The 18,671-nt window shown below is 40.5% G+C and overlaps 1 protein-coding gene across 9 annotated transcripts in view; it reads right to left on the reverse strand.

The window, feature by feature from the left end:
* The window catches only part of MACROD2 (mono-ADP ribosylhydrolase 2), a 741,850-nt gene that overhangs the window by 530,149 nt on the left and 193,030 nt on the right, over positions 1-18,671 (reverse strand). The gene's annotated exons all lie outside the window — the stretch shown is intronic.

An 18,671-nucleotide genomic window follows, 5' to 3' on the forward strand; every position in this document is an offset into this window, starting at 1 on the left:
GACCCAAACTGGCCAAAGGGATATTCAAGACCCTATGGCATCATGCTCAGCTTATAGATTGTGCTAGAAAATCAGGGTACTACTCCTTACCTGTGCAAAGCAAAACTAACCAGCATATATTCAGTTTCAGTAAGAGTAAAATGACTACAAAGGTTTCAGCTCCACAAATGATATACAATTGTGTAAGATTTTAAACCCCTTAATCCTTCAGCATTTGGGTGAGCTGTCGCTGGTTAAAATACTCAGCTAACGAAGAAGTACCTTTTGGTGCTCTGGCTCTTCATAAAAAAAGCATTAATGTGCTTTATTACTTGTTTTAAGCAGATACAGTATGTCAAGATCCGGTCCTTAATGAATAAAGTGGAGGCTATCCTACTGTAATAAAGAAAAGAGCACCATGTTTCAGGAATTTTCTTTCCCCATCCAACTCATTCCTGCCCACGTTTCCCAGCGCTCTCAATCCCACACTGTTTTCATGCTCTTTCCACTCCCTTTCACACACTTGTAACTATTCTTTTCCCTTTCCTTTTCAGCCCATCTCCCTTTGTCCTTCCAGCTCCATTGCTCCTACGAATTCCCCTCTCCTCCCACTTCTGCTATTTCCATATTTCCTTTAAAACAAAACACACACACACAAAGAGAAGTCCTCCAAGAAAATCCCCCTTAAAAAGAGAAAAATAACCCACAAACAAAAACTCGAGGAAAACACAGAATAACCCTGCAGCCGCGCAGAGCTCTGTTGATCTGTATGCAGCATTAGACTGTTACCTTTTGCCTCTGTATTTATTTAGACTACAAACCAAACAAGTTAAGATCAGAGATTTAATTCAGTAGGTCACTTATTTGCTTTCAGGATGCAAACATGGATGGCGGAAGGAGTTTAGGTGGCTTAAGCAATGACTGCAAAAAACAGTCAAAATTAAGCTTCCATCAAGGAGATGTGAGATCCTTCCTAAAACTCACCTTAAGATCATTCTAGCTGCATCAGCAGGATTACTTACATCTTGCACTAAAACGAGGAGCAATCTGGAGAGCTCTGCTGTGTCTGGTTGCCATGTAACTATCATCTACATCGATGATACATTCATGTCTGGAATGAGAACTAAGCTCTTCCCATGTTACTGGCTTTAAATGGAGTGTGGCTTCCCCTTTATCCTTCCCTCCCTGACTTCTCTACTTCTCTTCTCCAGGCACTGAGATTACGTTCCTATACATCAAAGAATGATTGCCAAGGAAAGATTATAAACACAGAGCTCAAGACTCAGTCCTTACACTCCTCATATGGCTGGTGTCAAAACAATAAGTGCTCCATATGCCTCCAGACACATTCAGCCTCACGTACTCTTGTCCCTTCATGAGGTATGTGCCACCAGCCTGCAATGAATAGTGCAAATGCACCTGCACAGGCCTAAAAATTTAACCTGAAGTTCACATGAATAATGAAGCACTCCAGGTGGTCTGCAAGCTGGGACCATAATGAGGAACTTGCAGTGACACATTAGTTATCAAATGTTGAGCCAGGTCACTACACATGAATAAAGTGATCTCCCTAGAAAGATGAAAGGGGAATTATTTTCTCTTTTTAAGAAAGATTACACTTGCCTTCTGTAAAATGTCTGAAGCAAGACAATGTGCTAAAACATTCGATTTGATTAGACTGGAACTGAGTAAGACACATCAAGATTTATCAAAGGAGCAGAAAATTATTCTGAACTGTATATGCAACAGTGGCTAAATCCTGCCTGGTGCCCTCTCCACCCCTGCTCACAGCAGACCTCCTCACTGTGGTTGCACCGCCTGCGAAACTGGAGGAGGAATGACGTTGATCTCAAGTGTTGCTTCTGGGGAAGGAAGCAGGGTCACAGGGAACACAGAGGTGATAGCACTGGCCCTGGGAACAGGGAGCACCTTTCTCACCCCGCCTCTGCTCCCCACTTGGCAATTCCGGGGAGGAGGCTGACTCCAAGCTCAGCAGGGACAGCCTTCAGGAAGAGGCAGGACAAGCATCTGAAGGAAAATCGGGGTCTCCTTCCATCTGCAAGAGCCTGAGCCCCCGTTCGCTGTGCTTCATACCTGCCCTGTCCCCGGGCAAGCAGGAGGGATATGAGAACACTCTGGGACTCTTCACAGGGAACTTGCTCAGATCAGAGAACAAAGGACAGATGCTATCCCTTATGGGACTGTTCCTGCTTCAAAAAGCCCAGGCAGAGTATGTGTAGAGAATAACACAAATAGGATACAAAACCGATGTCCTATGTTGCCTGTGCATTAGAAGGTCTTCACACAGCCCTGATGGCAGGTCAATACAGCAGACAGCCATAGAAGCAGCTACGTAACAGTTCTGATCTGTTCCGTCCCATATCTGCATGACCCACATAGCAAGTGTAGTCCAAATTACTTTGAGTTCTTGGCTGAAACCAGGCTTTGCCCTTGCTAAGGAATAGTTGGAGGAAGTAACAGCATACAGAAGGCAGCTCATTCATACAGCCCCTTGGAGCGTCCCCTTGCATCCCACAAGGAGCAAACAGAGTCAGGATCCAGGAACGAGAAAGCTAAGAAGATCTTTACAGCCTTTTCTGAGTTTCTACCCCAACAGCTTTCCATAGAGGAAAATTACTTTTAAAGCTTTGCCTACTGAGAAAGAAATGCCAGTTATGGTAACACAGAGCAAAGAAATATTGGACTGCACACTCAGCAACACGTATCGTGACTGTACAGGAGCTGGCTGATGAAACCTGGAAATGGGGAAGGAGTGAAGAATAGGATGGTCCCCTAAACACGTAACAACATTAGGTCTGTTTGAAGCTCCCTACATACTGTAGTATTTCTGTGCCTAAGCTCTAGAACAACACAATTATGTTATAAATCAAGTTCAGTTCAGAACAGAGAAGTTCTTCATGTATTTCACAGATGGATATAGTACAAGGACACTGAAAAATACAAGAGTAAAGTCCCTGAATTTTGTACCTTTTCTTGTTTACTGTTTTCTACTCTGCTTCTTTATGGAAAAGGCATTTCAGTGAGATACCCAAAGATACAATAAAAAGTATCCCCAAAGATACAATACATCAGTTAGTTGTTCTTCTCATAAAGATAATTAAAGCACTTTACAGAAATTATGGGTAGGTTTACTTGCCAATATGCACAATCCAAAATCAACAGCATCCAAACCTCTTCAGAAAGATGAACACATATGCAATTGTACCGGCTTGAAAAAAACAAAAACAAGTCTATTTACTGCATGACTCTGGAAACTCAATGTAAAGCTTTCCCTGAGAGAAAGCCAGCTCCAAATCTTATGAAGCTGTTTTAGCTTAATTGTTTTGAGATGTAAATGTAAACAGTGCAGAGTGACATTCTTCATTTGGGAGAAAAACCAAACCCAAAGAATAAACACAGTTGCTGGATCTGAAGCAAGCTGTTCACTGTCCTGAAATAATGTAACTTCCTTAGCCATGTTTTCATGCTGAGAAGCTGGAGAAGCCAAAGTGTTGCTTAAGGGCCATTTGAGACACTTTTGCACCTAATGAGGCCAGCATATTTTTTGCACGATCATCTTATTTTCTTGTTTTTCTAAGCATCCCTACATGGAAACAGATACCAACTTCTGAAATATCACAGCCTGTGTATTATCGCCCAAATAAATCACTGTACTTCTGGGAGGCGGGGGAAAAACAACACCTGGAACTGGAATAATGGGAAAATTCATCCAAAAGCAAAAAAAAGCCCAGGAGCTAAATGACAAGTTATTATTCCCATCAGCATGCAGGCCTCACTGTCAGAAAGAATTAATCCTGGTACTAATTTGAAGACTTCCATGAACTCACACTAAACATACCTTTTTTAATCTCTTTATTATTTAACCTTAGTAAAACCTGACCACTACCTCCAGCAAGCTGCTCTCACAAGTCAAACTTACCATTTTTCACATCACCCGAACCGTGGTCTTGTGTCCCTAAAGGGCTCTTGCTGAAGAAACAGTGTTAGCATTCATGAGTGTAAGCCATTGATGTATATTTTATTTGTGGTTTTAAACTTTTCAACCACTTTTCTTTGATGCAATGCATAATCAGTAGTAGTTAAAAGACTACCTTAAAAAATGGAAGCCTCTGAACAAATTTGGTGATAAACCATCAAAGGAATTGGAGTTTGAATTAAAAGCCTGAAGGGGAAGAAACAAACCGAACTTGAAACAACTGAGGTCTCTAAGAACAATGGCAGGGATGGGGGAAATCTCTACCCTTAAGAACACTGGAAAGCTGAATTCAAAACAACTATCAGATACAGCTTCTTTGTTTACCTCGATCTAGAATTAAAACAGGGGATGCTGTCATTCTTGCACCAGTATAAATGTGAACCTTTGTGTTTCAATACTGAAAATGGTTCAACAGTCAACTGTAAAACCATACTTCAGAGCCCAATGAAAAGTGACCACAAAGGATCCTCGTAGCTTATTTCAGGACACTGCTACTGACTTGTCATCCATGGAGAGCTTCAAACCCTGCTTTGAAGAATCCACAAAAGGTAGCTAAGGCTTAAAGTCACGGCTGCACTTCTACTACAAAATGCATAGTCATCCACAGATTACAAAAAGCTGAAAAATGCTTCTGTAGACAACTTTCATGCATTAGTAGTGGGAATGTTGAATGGGCACCTTATGCTTTAGAACAAACACGCATCAATCATTTATCACATTTTTCTGTTATGCTTAATGCCAAGCTTATGTAAATATAAATTACTAATGGATGACTAGACACTAGAAAATACAAGCCTAACTTATTTTTACTTAACAGATGTTTAATCTGTTACCAGTACCAACCTACAGGTAGAAGAGTTTACTGCAATTCCTGTTCACTTTATTAAAATATGACCATTGTAATTTCAAAACCCTTTGAGAGTCACTTGCCTCAGAGCAGCCTTTAACATCATTTCAAAGCTCGGGTCCTTGAGCTTTAAAAATAATACTTGACTTTATTATTCCAGGCAAAGAATTCGAGTGAAAACTCTCCTTCAATGTTTGAACAAGCATTGATGAAATGGTGGCAAAAAGTTCACAGCCAGGCTGGCAGTCACAGAAGTAGTTTTACCATGAAATTCAGATTCAGACAACAGGACCCCTACGTAGTTCAGACCTTTTCAAATAGACAGGGGCAGATCTGTCATGGAGTGTGGGAAGTCTGCCAACCCTCAAAATCAGCAGTCTAGCTGGGAAAAGGAGTCTGAACTGTTGCAACACCTGAAACCAAAACCATAGCACTCATAAATAGTTGTAAATACATTTAAACTGAGTAGTATAAACCTTCAGTCCTCATTAGTTCTTCCTACATATCAATAAGAAATATTAATATGACACCTTGGAACAACTAAATACTCTATGCATTTATTTAACTTCTAAATCAAAGATACAGAAAAAAGGTCTTGCGTAACACAAAGATAAAAGGTTTCCTTCTGACTTCAGCTACTGTTAACATTTGCACCTGGTGCTTACATAATTAAATACAGAAAACAACAATTGTACCCTAAGAAAAACTTAATTAGATTAGGCATGTAGTAACAAATGCAAAATTACCATCATTAGTATGTCAGTGTTCTACAAATGGCAATGCTTAACTGCCAAGCCTACAACTCTCATGTCTGATTTATTCCCACAGATGAGGAGACAGCCATTTGCACCCTGTTGCAATTTCAGAGCAAATGCATTCAGGGGAGATTTACTCACAAAGGAGCAGGCAGGAGCACTGCTGTCATCTTTCCCTCTCTCGAAATGCAGAAGATGTACTTTTGTTTACAGATGTTTGGTGCTACAAAAGCAAAACCAGGTTGGGCAGCCTGCGACAAACTAATGAGTCTACAAATCTCTTAGGTGTCCTGATCCTTCATCATTAGCCTTGTGGGCTGCTCCACAAGCACCTGCTTTTCTCACAGATAAGACATTGTGAACGACATGACAGCTTCCTTCCGTCTCCTGCCCCCAAGCAACAGGAATCCTTTAATTTTAGGCTGTAAACGAAAAAAAATTAAGATTCCAGGGGAAAAAAAAATATTTCAATGGCATAATCACAGTGCTGCACTGCAAAAGATTGCCTACTGAAGTTTCAGAGTCATAAACAAGAACACAAGGAAGAGTTTGACAAGTATCAGGAGTGATATATTATCACCATATTATCATCACCAGGAGTGAACTAAGCAGAAGTCATACTGTCTGATCCAGCCTTGCTTTCCTCTGAGTATATATAGAATCTTTTAAGATACTTGGAATACTCTTACCCAGACCTGCCAAAGATCAGCAGCTGTGATGGTGTCTGTGTGCAGGGTCACATGAGGGAAAGAACTGATCCCACTGTTATAATAAAACTAGAACTTTCCCAATTGTCTTCTACCAGCTCAGTCAGGGGGAACATTACTCCCCAACCTTCAAATCCCACCATGACCAGAGATCATGTATGACCATGTATGACAGATGTCACAGCCTTGTGATGCCAAATGTTCTATCTCACACATAACGGGCACACTGCTGTAAGGCCCAAACTTACTGCTAGAAGTCTGTAATTCTCCAAATGCCAAGATACTTTGTCAGGAATTAAAGTGAGCTTAAAATGGATATTTAAATGCTTTGTATATTTAATCAACTTTCCTCAATTATTGAACAGTAAATATTCCCTGAGTATTAGGGCATTAATACGCTCCAAGAAGCTCCTAGAGACCACAGCAGCTTTCCTGGATAGTTCATGCCTGCAAAGGTGTTCAAACATTACCAGTGAAATTGTAAAGCTAAACAAGTCTTCCTCACCAGCTCTCCCCTGGCAGGGCAGATATTTAACTAAAGCTAGCACCTAAAGCTAGATAATATTTAAACTGCTTTTGATAGCAGTTCCAGGGGAGGCCTGATACAACTTGCTCAATAAGAAGAATTATGCTTTCAAAGACATAAATGTAAGAAAAACACATGATTAAATATTCAGACTGCTTTTTAAAAACATATGACCATATGTCTGATAGCAAACCTGTCACATCACCAGGGTGGACTGCCTTCCTTGTGCTGCGATACTAGAGCCTGCAATCACATTGCAATCACCGACTCTTTTGGTGTTGCAGAAGGAAAAAGCCTTCCCTTTATTAAGCAACTGCAGAGGAGCACTAGGCAAAACTGTGGTCTGACCTTAAGCTTTACCATGGAGCCAAGGAATAAAAATAAGAAGTCTTTTTAATGAATTTTTTAAGTGAAACCCGCATTAAGTGTGTATGGGGCATAGATGGGATTGTTTCTTGAGAGAAGTATAGATACATAAGGTTACCCAGCTGTGCAGCCACGAAACATATTTTTCTTGATTAAATAAGGAACTATGGCAACAAAGGGTACTATGGCCTCCATATGCTGTAATAATGAGACATAATGAAAGGTCTTCTGGGAGCTCTCCCACAACTGTGCAAATTTTATATCATTAAATTTGGGAATTAATTTTGAAAAAGAGAGAATCCGATTGAATATTTGATGTGCATTGGTCCTTTTTTTCCTTCATGATGAAACAATTTCCTCTAAACACCCACATTCTTTAGGTTGAAAAAAAATCACCTGCTCCTGCTGAATCAACTCTCAAGAGTGAAGAAGATAATAGTACTGCATATGAACTTTACAGCATTTGCTTAGTATATCCTATTTGCAGATATCATCTTATTTGAATAATCATATGTTTGCAATTTTCCAGCTCCTGATGAAAAACCGACCTGTCATCAAAGCAAATTTCCTTCAAAACCCACATACGACTGTTATCTGTACCTGGTGTTATTAAGAATATTCATTTCTTTTTTGACACTCGTTCCACTACATGTGAAGTTCTCCATAGGAGAGGTCTCATCCCAGCCCATGGTGAGGTCACGTTACTGTTCTGTAAAAAGTGACTCGAAATAATTGTCTGATAAATCTGCCGCTTCTTTGTCCTGTTGTCATTTCGTGGGAGCAGGTTTCTGCTGAATCTTTTGTTCCCTGGGAGGGCAGGCTCCTGGCTGCAGCACTAATTGCTTGTAAGCCCAGAGAAGAGGCTAAATTCCACCGCAGCTGGGTTATATCTGGATTGAACAGAGGCCCCTCCCTTGAACAAATAATCCCCGTGGAGAAATTATTGCCCAGTCATCAAGGGTGAAGCGATACAAAGGAGGTAGGAACACCAGGGGGTTTATCCTTTTACACCAACAATACTGCCTTCATTCCTCAGAGCAAGGGAACAGCGAAAGGGGCGACCACCATGGTACAGGGAGGTTGGGCTACGCATTTTAAATCAAAATAGTGATTAAAAGATAACCCAGGATGACAACTGTAACTGTAGCTTTCATAAACTTTTTCTTCACTTGCAGCAACTCAGAAATTAGCAGTTCTCTTTCATTTGCTTGACTAATTAATTCATTTGGCTCAAAAAAATCATCTGCCTGTTCGGAACACTTCTCCCTTTATCCCAGTACGAACTGGTGAAAGGAAGGAGTGCTACCTGTATTTAGGGGTGGATGAGATGACTCAAGATGAGCACTGGTGACTAAAGCTGTGATTAGGATATGGCATAAGAGTGAATCTGGCAATGAAAAGGGCACAGATAAACAAATTCAAAGAGAATCTGGGAAAGAGAGAGGCCTGGTACTAAACCTAGAACATTTCCCAGTGAAGAAATCAGTGACTTGGGAGCAAAGAGAAACCGTGACTGGGGAGACACAGTTTTTAGAAGTGAACATTATGGGAAGAAGGTAGAAAGGGAACACTCACACCCCACACCCCAGGTGTCTGACAGCAGGGTCTCACATAACAACCTGCCCAGCAGCACAGGAAGTTATCACTCATCTCTCCCCTTCACACTCTTTTCCACACCCATCACTCCTCTCTCTGCTCCTTAGTCACCTCAAAGCAAACCTTCTTATGACCACAGACTGAAACTAAGTAAAAACCCTCCCTAACACCAACCTGTCTCTGATATGTACATTTGGGCCAGCAGACTTCTGAATGGATGTGATTAAGGGAGCAGTACACTGTAAAATGCAGGTAGTGGGGCTGGGAACAAGAAGTAGAGAAGAAGGTGGGAATCTCAAGGTGAATTTCAGTCTGGTGATTTATAACGTTGCATTACACCCTGAGTTGATAAAGAAGTTCCAGAATCACTTGGGATTTACCAGACCTACTTCTTGAAATATAAGGACCACCATTTCTTTACAGGAATCAGTCCCTTGGGCCTTTAAATTACAATTCCAACCTTAATTTCTGCTTTTTCTTTTTTCTTCTTTTTGTTTTGCTGGAGATAACACCATTGTTTTGGGGCAGACAAATAAATTACCATGAAATCTTTAATTTCCTTATGAAATCATACACCAAACTGTGAAGTACCATAACAAATACTGGTTTGCAGAATTTAATTACACAAGAAGTAAAACATGAGTTTGCTTTGAACAAAGATACGATGACGTTCCAGCTGGAAAACCAACTCAATTGTACAGTTAGAGACAATATCATAATACATATATGCATAGAGACTGTGAGCCTGCAGGCAACTTTCATTTTGGCACTTCCTAACTTAAGTACTTGGTTTTGCACCTTAATAACATTCTTTTAACACAGTGCGTGTATAATACACTCACAGATCACTCAGCCAGGACATAATTGATTTAATCATGCACATTTGTGAATGATTTGGGAAGCTTACTTGACTTTACCAAGTTGCAGCCCTGCCCAGTAAGAATTAAAACAGATGCCTCTGTGAAGCCTGGAGAAACAGCTGATGATGTAAAAGGAACAGACTGAACTGTAACAGGAGAAGTGTGACAAAAAATATTTTGTTTTTTGCCACTGCATGTGTAGCCAAAACTACAACACTGCAGAGCTGTCAGCCCAAATGGCAAAGGAGGGGTTCTGCATTTTGAAAGGATAAATCAGCTGTAGAAGAAACTCGAATTGCAAACGCTACACACTGCGAGGCATTTGCCTAAGAACGAGGAAGAAGATGCAAATAAGGGGACTTCGTAAAGAAAAACCACCCCAACCACTATTTTACACACAATTCTATGTGTAGCATTTTTAATTGTGGAATCACTGAAATTCCTCTGCTGTTGGAAGAGGCTATGTTTGGTTGATAATAAAATCAGATACTTCCATAATCCAGAAGATTCTCTCTTTCTGTCATCAAAGATTTTAAAGTTCTGTGTTGTTAATACTATACAAATTCAAATTAAAACAGCCCTTCTCCAACTTAATATAGAAAAGCCCCAAGTAAGAACACTGAATTGTTGGTTGCCCAGGGAGGTTGTGAATGCTTCATCCCTGGCAGTGCTCAAGGCCAGGTTGGACAAGGCCTTGGGTGATACGGTTTAGAGCGAGGTGTCCCTGCCCATGGCAGGGGGGTTGGAACTTGATGATCTTAAGGTCCTTTCCAACCCTAACTATTCTATGATTCTATGATTAACAGTGGCAGCCTCAAACACATCCCTTTTTTTCCTATATACAGATTTCATCTCCATTAGTGTAAAAGTAGATATCTAGCAGGATCTTATTTCCAGTTGGTGGTCCTTCTGCTATTCCTTCAGAGAATTTGCTGTGTAACCAATTAAGGTCTAATTGTCAGGAAGTTGCTCTCAGTAGAGAATGCTTTCTCTATTTACAAACACCATCCTGTTGCGACCCATGAAACTGGTACTAAAATTAAAATCCCTCTTTGTTCCAAACAGGAATCAAAATTCCTTTTTGCAAGACTGATGCAGGCATTATGAAACCCCAGTGAGTTATGCTTTGCCTTCAGAGAGCTGATTTTTGCTCTTTTCTATTTGGACCTTTTGCAAAACATACGGCTTCCTTGTCTCATTTTCCCAACTGTAAAATGGAGAAAACATTACTTCTCTGTTTACAGAGCAATTAGGATAAATACACCAAAGGTCTGTGGAGCATTTGGATTCTGTGATAATAATGCTTATACAGATGAGGTTTGTCATGTGTTTTTTCATATCAAAGCCATCTTAAGCAGTTCATGTCCCTGGTTACTTCACACCTCAGTTTACTGTTCCCCCACTGCAATTGACTTAAAAAAATGAAGTTTAAATTGAATGCACAAAGTCATTCACACCAAACTTGAAGCCCAAGAAAGGCTGGGGGGCTGTTTTGTTTCTTAAATCATAGGAGCTGTCTATTTTGACCTTGATGTATGGCATTAGAAAGAGAATTAGCAACTGGAAGCTGTGTTACCATCCAGTATTACCTGTCAGAAAAGTGAATGCTCCATCCCTGGCAGTGCTCAAGGCCAGGTTGGACGAGGCCTTGGGTGACACGGTTTAGTGTGAGGTGTCCCTGCCCATGGCAGGGGGGTCGGAACTAGATGATCTTAAGGTCCTTTCCAACCCTAACTATTCTATGATTGTATGATTCTAAAAGATAAGCAACTGCAAAGGCAGACTTGTACATGCAGATTTTCCACTAATGTCCCTTAAAAATCAGTTCCACCTATATAACAGTTTTAATCCTTCATTAGCAGTCACCACATTTCATTTTTCTTATTATGCCAAAAGTTTATCCCACTTTATATGGGCCTGCCTGATAGAGGCTTCTCAAACCTGGAAGGAAGATAGGCACACAAAACTAAGGACAGACCTTTCCAAGACTCAACCATCCTGCCAACTACTCTGCTGAAGGTTTTCTTGGCTTTTGAAAAGCAGTATGCTATAACCTGTAAGCATTTTGCACAGAACAAAGGAACTTTGGAAAACAGTGATCGGCAAAGAGTAACTCATTTCTGAGTAGTGAAGCTCTGTGGCAAGAGCAGACAACCTGAAATGGAAGGAGAGAGGTGACTGCAGACCTGATTTCATAATCCTTCATTCCATGCAGCAAGCAAAGTGTAAACTCTTTCTACAATACTAATAATTTCGATACGTGCATTTTTGCTTGCTTTATAGATCCATCATGTTTTTTATTTAAAATTTCAATTCAAAATTGAAAATGTAGTGACTAAGAACTGCTTTATTCAGAAACAGAATGAACTAGCTACTGTAAATTCTCTCCATTACGGGAGGTGGTCTTTAATATGTGTTTAGCCACACCAGCGTGAAAGCTTCACTGAATGGGCCGATAATTCAAAAGTCCCTCTATGTCTACAAGTCAAGTACCTCCACCACTTCTTTATTTCATTTATTCTATTTCTTTTAATATTAAAATTTTAAACATTGAAATTGCATTTTGTGTTTTCCTCCTACTGAATCCTGGTCCTTCTGCAGAACCAGGAAAAACAGCTGTAGACCTTACATCTGAAAACCAGGCTTAAAATCACCACCACTCTTGTTTGAGACTAACAAAACATGTCTTTCGTGCAGTGCTCACTTCATTCCTACCTCAGCAAAAGGGACACCATGGAGATTGTTAATGTGAAACTGAACAACTTTGACAGGTGTCCCAATTTACAGATTTATCTTTAAGTAATCTAACAAATGCTTGATTTTAAAACCTCTTCTGTAGACTGGCACATACAGATACTCGAGTGCCTGACTCTGCACTCCCAGATTCTATTTGCACCCCAGGAGCTGTGCTCTTCACCTTCAGCTACAAGAAGAAAGTCTCAACAGAAGGATTCCAAGATACTTGAACAGCACCTTGATAAATTAAAGAATAACTGTGTTTTCTGCATACAAGACATACATGTGGGGCATACAGGTATCTGCCTGCACGTGGAAAACGTGTTTAACATTTTCAGAGCATATGTCCAATTCATGTCACAAACATACTGTGAATAGCGGTATATCATCACATGATATCTGTGAATTAGGGAAGGTTTCTTGTGATCTCTCATCCTGATTTGAAGCTGTGTCCCACAACATGAAAAAAGAAAAAAGGAAATAGGAAGGAAATACATTCCTTACATAACTGCCTGCCTTTTTGACTTGGATTTTTACCACGAGCACCTTATATTTTCAGTGATCATGAATTAAAGGTCTTTTCCTGTCTAACAAAATTAATGCCATATTCTTACTTCCTTACTAATACACACACACACACACACACAAAGTCTGACTCCCTGAAAAGACTGCAAGACTCAATCACAAATACAGATAGGGACATGCATATATAAATAAGTATGTATATATGAAAGCCACACATATATATATACATATGGCAGAAGCTGTGTATGCTCATTTTTCAGTTGTGGGTGCATAACACTGTAATTACCTGATAACAAATGAAACACAATGAGGAGAGTCAGCACGTCAGTCTATCTGAGAAAGAAAAACTCCTTGATTAAAGTGGGAGCTCAGAGTGTTGTGGACTCAGCACTCTGTAACCGATGACTGAAAAATAAAACATCACTTTCTAATGCCTAATTAAGTCAACACAGCAGCAATATTAAAAGGCTGAGGACAGCAGTGAGTAATTATGCCTGGACACACGAAATGTTAGGTTATTTGCATGACTGAAGCGCTCGGTCACGTTCCTGTACCACTGGCTGGGACAGGAGCATCACTTCAGAGAAACACAGGCTAAACATGTGTTTTTAAGAAGTCATCATTAGGGAAAATCATGTATGTGTATCAACGACTAGATGTACATGCCTGAACACCTGATCACATACCTGTACCAGTTCCTGTAAACAGCAAAACATCATTTTATGTTTTTTTTAAGTAACTGCTGGCAAAGTGTAATTAACAGGATACAATTAGGCAACAACTAAGAAATACTTTAAATCAATCCACACAGACTTCCTGTTTATGATTATTACCCACAACTGTAAGAATGTATAAAATGAGTGCTGAGAGGAAGTTAGCACCCTATATAGCCCAAGGGCAAAATATGTATCATATTTAAATAAAACCAACCTCAACAACAAAAAAGAAACTAGAGTAGAGCACACCCTTTAAATACATGCATGGTAGTTTGAGTTAAAGGTCCTTGGAAATAAACTGTAATTTATTTATAGAGCTATCATCATTATACCTCTAGATGCCCTGCAAAATGAGAAAATCCACTCATTTTAATTACAGCTAAACCAAAACTCACACGGAAATATCCACTGCAGTAACAGAAGGCAGAAAGCAAACAGACACACACAGATTGAAAAACAAAGAAAAAAAACATTTCAAGAATAACTGACCTGTAAAGAAATACTTTGCTTACAGAGGATGTTTGAATGAATTCTATAAATGCAGTTAAATTACAGAGAAATCTATTTGCTTTGATCTGATCCAACAAAATCCTCATAAATAATAATAAGATTTTAGGCTGATCTAAACACCTTGAAAAGGTTACTGTCTACCCTGAGCTACTGGGCTACCAATGGAACTGGTATTACTGCTATACAGGAAGAAATACATAAATGCATAAATACTGAAATCTTAATTGGCTGATGCACTGTCACAGTGGGTGAACTTGTGGATACACCCCTCTCAAACCCACTCTGTTTACAGGGATGAAAAAGAACAGCATGCAAATAGCCAAAAGAGATAAAACACTTGAACAACCCCTCCAAATTGCAGTAGCAATCTTCTATCAGAAAGGGATTAATTAGCAACAAAGGCAAATGGCCATTTGCCTTAAATTATCAGTTTGTCTTCGTGATCATTATTCGCTAGGAAAATCTTTGTATCTCCACAGCTATTATCGAAATACCTAAGGTATGACGATGCAGTGTACAAAGCAACCGAATGCTTCTGAAGATAGTTGAAATCCCAGATGAAGCACATTTGTTCCATGAAGACATTTGTTGCAAGCACACCCCAATCTGACAAATGCATTTGACATGATACAAGAACATGCCAACAGACTGACACAAAAACCCTACAAAATAATAATGCTTATTTTCTTGATGAAAGAATCCTGTCAGTGCTCCTTTTCCAAACTCTTTTTTCTCCTCTCAAGGGATGCATTCATGTTATGCGCACGTCATGCGCAAATTTGAACTTTGGATTTAAACCCTTGCTTCACTTGCATTTAAATTATGTAAATATCAAGCCCAAGCCTTGTGAAATCCAAAACAGAGAGCATCTCATCCTGGTTCAGGATAAAAGAGGCTTCTCTTCTTCCTGTTATACATTTTGAATGGGCTAGCATAGGGCCAGTCTAGTATTTAAAGTATTCTCACACTGCTAGGGGGTGTTTTGCAAGTTGTCTCATTCCTGCCTCCAATTCTCTCTTGTAAAACTTTCACTTCTCAGCATCATGAATATTCATTTGCTATTTTAGTTGATGTGAAGTTACTATTCAGACAGCGCAAAACCTTCTTTTTTATTTTAGCAGAGGTGTAAGTATCAGAAGGTGGCTGGAAATTGTTGTGTATCTTGGGTCCCAACTGTGAGAATAAAATCTTTATCCCTGGCCAGTGAGAGGGATGTCAAGTAAAGGTATTTGTGTCAGCTCTTCCTTCCTGCCACTACTGCCTGGATAATTGCTGGCTATAGGAACTCATTAGCCTGCAATTAATTGACAAATTGACAGGGTGGCTGGCAAACACCCATGACTTTGCAGCAGCACCCTGCCAGCAGCGATCCGCTGTTTCTGCAGCATTAGCAGCAGCCATGATGGTTGTGCTACACACCTGCTATAACCCTGCTTGAAGACGAACAATTCCATCATCTATCTGGACTCAAGTGGCTGGTGCTCGAATCCAGATGCTCGAACAGTGGTACCAAATGTGACATCTGTGACCTTCAGCTGTCATTCTGGAAGGGTGCAGAGCCCCACGCAACTGTTTGCCCTATCTGCCGGACCCAAGCCTTTACCTTTGAGATCCCACTGGGCTGATGTGGCACTGGATGCTTCTAAAGTGGCATACTGACCGCCTCCTGCACCATGCAATTTTGTGCTTAGAACAGCAAAAGGCTCCAGCCACTGAATAGCTCATTCCCCTCCTGATAAACCAGTTCTCCAGGACAGAAGTCTGTCTGTGGTAATTATAGCAGGAGAAAACACTTTTTATTTGCCATTATCATAATCTAACGCAGATATAAAGGCAAACAAAGAAGGCAAGCAAATCCCACTTTCAAAATGGAGTCCACCCAATAATGCACGGAGAAACCCAGTTCCCTGCTGCGATCACGAACACAAGCTCCCCATGCCGTAAGAGCTGTTTAAAATGACATGGCTACAAACTGTATCTTGGCAGACCGGAGAGGTAAGTCTGGTGTGCTTTTAAGATATGCTAACATACTTATGGCTATATAGGAATTAATATTTCCCATGCCAGCTAAAGCCCTAGAAAAGACATAGTTACAGCGGCCAAAAAAAGAAAGAGACAGAAAGATGGAGAGAAACAGAAAAGCAGACAGATCTCTTGCGGCAATAAACTTAAACTGGGTCCAAACAACGCTTCCAAAAGGCTGTGAATATAACTCAGAGTTTTTAAAGACAGAATCACCATTTTTAAGTAGAGAGCTGACAAAAATTATGCTCACAACAGGACACGCTAAATGATGACATCTCCTTCCTGAACTCTAGCATAGGGCAACAGAACTGTATGAGGCAAAAAACACCAAAAATCCATAGTTTCCTATTTAAATATACACTCAATTTAAGGTCAAAGAAAGCGAGCAAATCCAGAAATCAGCACGTAACAAGAACTTGATTACAGTCACAAAAATGAAGTAAAAGAAAAATGAACCCCAAGGAAATTAACTGATAATTAAGTGGGGACAGTGGGGCATAAAACCCCCAAACCCCTGCAGACTATCCAAAACCATAAGAGGGAGAAGAAATCACATATGTTCATTCCTTAACAGAGCTGTAAAAGAATGAAAGCAAAAACTGCCATACAAAAATAGGGCATTTCAATTTCTCAGCAGCCAAAACTTCATGATACATTTTTAAAAGGGGTCACTTCTTCTCAAAATACCAAGTGGTCTTTCCTTCACTCCCTCCAAATGCAGGTAATTTTGTTAATAATTTTCACCTTTGCACTGTTGAACATAATGGGGCAAATAATACATGGTGCGCAAATAAGTCATACTGCTCTGAGCAAGTGAACAGCAGCAGTGAGATGCTGAATGTGTGATAAATCCAGACCTGAAAGTGAAATACACCTCCTAATTAAAAATCAATTATTAAAAACAGTAAAGAATGAGAAAGAAAAAAAGGATCACTCACCAGAGTCATAATGAAATCCTGGAAACTTCAGAGTTATTTGAAAAGCAGAAAGAAACCTTCGACATCTATATTTAACTAAAGATTCTCCTAAGACTCTATTGTGGGTTTCTCGATTTTATGATTAAACAGTTCAGTGAAAAATTGTTTCTGGTATCTTTTGTGCTTTTATCTCTTCATTCCAAATGGTCATGAAAATGAATAGACAGCATTTAAATGGGGAATGCAAGAACAAATCAGTGCTCTGGCTCTGGGAAATCAAAGTACACGGATGCCCTGATGTGGCTCTGAGGTGACACAGGGATGATAAGCAGCCACCAAAACCCATCAGCACCTGAACGTAAAACCAATGCACTCCATTCACTGACAACATTGCCCCTTGGGTCCCTCAGCAGTTCTCCTCCAGAAGATGGCTTTTACATACATATTGAGTAATGCACAAATGTTAGAGCAGGGTGTTCAAATAACTATTTCCAACTAATTTGAGCTCAATTCTGGAAAGATTTCAAACACAGAACAGCCCGAAAGCAGCTTAAAATCACAAAACCTGTTGCACAAGCTTGGACAAGTGGAAAACTGTGGTTTTCATTTTCTGTAAAACTAAGATGCGCATCCATACCCCCAGCAGTGACAAAGGGATTAAATTAACAAGCGTTACTGAAGAGATCTGAATCCCATTACTGGAGAAACTACCCTGGTATTATGCAGTATCATAAATATTCAGTATCTTCAATCAAAAGAAGGCTCTGGTGTTTACGTATACAATAAAGTTTTAATAATTCACTAGCAATATTTCACGTGGAGTGCTGCAGCCACTTCCAGCTGGAAGAAATACATCCAGAACTTAAAATCCAAACCCATTCAATGGGAAATGAAACGATCCCTTCTAGAGAGAGATGCACATGTTCAGTATCAAGTCCCTTTTCCCAGAGGCAGGGGCTCCCGGCTTCATCTGCCTGAGGCAGGCAGGGGTGCCTCCATCTTGTGCTCCCCTGAGCAAGCTCCAGCCTGCAGGCTTCCTGAACCCTTCCCTTCTCCTAAAGACCAATGGATGCACCCAAGGATGGAGCCACAGACACCCCATGATGGCTGCACAAACCTGGGACTACTTTGGCAATAAATTTCCCAGGATTTTTCCTCAAAACAGTCAGAAAAACTAAGGACGCACCAGAAACCCTGCCCAAGGGCAGCTCCAGAGCACAAACAGCCCCTCAACCATCAACAGTCAAACTCTAAGCCATAAAATAGTGGAATTTGGTATTTTACCTGTGTCACAAGCCAGGGGGGGATGTTGTTATCCTTCCACTGGAGATTAAAGTACCTGGGGTTGAGGTTCTGACCAGGAGGGATGCAGGGAGACCTCCTCTGTGGGAGGCCATGGGGCTGCCCTGACCGCCTGCAGCCTGTTGCAGCCAGTTCCTCAAGGGACCCACAGCGCCAAAACCTGACCTGCCACAGGAGCTTACCCATGCTACTTATACTTACTGTAAGGGAATGGTTTGGGTTGGAAAGGACCTTGAGATCATCTTGGGCAGGGTGGTAAAAGCTCAAAAGGCCACCAGGAGGGAGGGAAGAGGCAGAAGAGAAGGTG

Source organism: Neopsephotus bourkii, unplaced genomic scaffold, assembly GCF_033783945.1.
Source record: "Neopsephotus bourkii isolate Nb327-2 ecotype Australia unplaced genomic scaffold, CSIRO-AGI_Nbou_v1 NB_1250, whole genome shotgun sequence".
NCBI lineage: Eukaryota > Metazoa > Chordata > Aves > Psittaciformes > Psittacidae > Neopsephotus > Neopsephotus bourkii.